This window comes from Phallusia mammillata, chromosome 3, assembly GCF_965637545.1.
Source record: "Phallusia mammillata chromosome 3, kaPhaMamm4.hap1.1, whole genome shotgun sequence".
In the NCBI taxonomy this organism is placed as follows: Eukaryota; Metazoa; Chordata; class Ascidiacea; order Phlebobranchia; family Ascidiidae; genus Phallusia; species Phallusia mammillata.
Window position 1 is genome coordinate 12,406,003 of NC_137254.1, and position 2,579 is coordinate 12,408,581.

Genomic DNA, 2,579 nt, shown 5'->3' on the forward strand with positions numbered 1-2,579 from the left:
ATATTTGCCACTCTAAGAGCCATTTGGACCAATTTCACATAGTAAAAAACACTGGGAGCCACAAAGACCTTTTTTTAATTTAAAACAAAATGCCACTGTAAGAACTTTTTAATGTCTCATGCCATGTCTGTTGTTAGTTAGTTCCTTGGCAAACCATTTTCGTCAGCACTGAAAGCAAAGTAAACTTTCCACGTAGCAATGAATGTGTATCGGACCTTGGACTTTTCATGTAAAACATATCGGACTTTGGACTTTTTAATTCAAAACATTTTAATTCGTGAAATTGTCGTGTCATATTGTCCCGGTCAAACTCGGTCAAACCTCACCTTTTTTCTACACAAAAGCTTGACCGGCTTTTAAACCTGTTTTCTAATCACCACGCTGGTCATATACTGGCTTAAGGCTATTGTTGTATCGCTTTTAACGTGGTAACAGTAACCCACGTATTACTTGGACCCAGCCATGTTATACATGACGTTTTTAAAATCAACCAAAAGAATAATTACGGTTTAGAACTTAGTTAACCTTCTCGGGCGTACGTTTTTACAACTTCGCTTGCATAACAACATTTGACCTGATCGCTATATAAACCGCGTCAATTTAGATTTAAGATCAGTGCATAAGTGACTATAGAAGTGACTAGGTTTTGCATTCGAGTCAATATCTGACTGTTGATTCGGGGCGCGTTATGATATTTGTGTTGCGTGTTAGCCGCAATTGGCGCTTTGGTGGCATGCTTTATTGAAATATAATGTGGGAACGTTAATTTAGTTTTGCGTCTTTTTAGGTTTAGTTAAGCAGCATTAGTTTGTTTATACAAGGAGTCAGTGTTGTTTATTGTCAACCCACTGAGTCAGTACAAATTTGGTGAGGCCGACGTGATGAAATTGATTGTCGCGCATTTAACCTTCTGATAAAATCGCTGTTAAGAACGCGTAAATTAATGATGCAGAAAATTGCTAGTTTCGTTCCCGTTTCTGTAAGCGCTGCGACGCATTGTTATAATACGCCTGTCCAGTCTGCATGGACGTCACCAACGGTATTGTATTACTCTGAGACTGAGCTTCGCTCAAATTATTCTGTCAAGTTTTCAGATAGAAACCAGGGCAGCATCGCCGTTTTTGCCACGTAGCCAGGCACCGTGTGATGCACAGTATTTTACACCTCGCTATCAAATTAATTCTGCGCCTTTTGAAGTTGGTGAACTTAATTTACCTCCAATGTGGACGGATACGGTAAAATTTTGGTTTACAACGGTGGAAAACATTTTCCAAAGCCACCAGGTAACGCCCGACGCTGAGAAATTCTGTTTAATTGTCTCTGTGTTGAACCAGGCACAAGCGCAAAAGGTCAGCCACGTCATTTTAGGTGCTGTTGGTGGTTGTCTTTCGTATGACGATCTAAAACAGGCTCTGATTAAAGGCTTTTTGCGTTAACCCTGTTGCTAAGGTACATGAGTCGCTTCCCGATGTTACGTTGGAAAGTAAGCGCCCTAGTGTCTCTGTTGATAGTTTGGTTCCTCAGGACGATAACCAAGATCTAGAACCGGTCGCCGAAAAGTTGTTGAACCAGTCGTTTTTGGCGCCTGATTACGGTTTGTCCAATGATGCATTGGCTGAAAACGCGTATGAAATCGCATCGTTTAGCGAACCAACGAACTTTCAGTCTATCAAAGTGACCGAAAAGGACACAATTGTCGCCGGCAATAAAAGTGTCATTGTCGACGCGTGCCGATTTCAACAACTTGTCAGACGAACTGCCGGATTGTTTAGATCCGTGGGCGATCTAAGAATCGGATAGCAGGTGAGTATAATTATTGATTGACTATTGTTTACGGACGAATTTGATTCCCTCACTACGATATTGCCTACTTCCCTTACTTTTAATCTCTACCTTGCGATTGCTAATCTTAAAATGCAGCAACTGTACATGTCATGACTATAAATTTTACTGGGAAATGTCACCTTTATGTTTGATACGGTCTAATAATAATCTACTTGTGTACTTAATTAGAAATCCTCGTCTCTCTCGTACGTGGTTGCGGTAATTGGGGCCGCATGCGCCTAAGGCAGCAATTATTTCATTTTTACTACTTCTCACTACATGTCAGACCCAATAGGTTGTAAGTCCTTGCACCTTAGGGATTGACTGCTTCTTGCCATAGACAAACAAGCGAAAGTTGGTCATTAGGGCATAGAAAGTTTGCAGACCGTTATCATTCATAGATAAGCATGTTCTTGTTTGGTTTATTACTAATACTCTTACATAGCAGTTTGTTTGCTCTAAATAGTTAGCGTCGCAATGTTGCAGATTTAATGTTTTGTTTTTTTGAGTGTAGTTTTACAGAAAGATCAATGCTACATGAGGTTCAGACGACTTCTACCGATACTGACGACGACTTGTCAAGCAGTAAGTACATTATCATCTTTATATGCCAAATCACATTGGCCTCGCTCATGCCAATATAACCAAAAGCGTCTGATAGAAACCTCGTAGATTGTCCGTTCTAACAACTACATTGATATTGAAAAAAAAAACGATCATAACATTCGTTCTAAGTACCTAATAGGTTGACCCTG

General features: G+C 40.1%; 1 pseudogene; it reads left to right on the top strand.

Annotated features, from left to right (window-relative positions):
• Positions 1 to 846: 846 nt before the first annotated feature.
• On the top strand, positions 847 to 1,958 carry LOC145219473 (uncharacterized; annotated as a pseudogene).
• Positions 1,959 to 2,579: the final 621 nt, after the last annotated feature.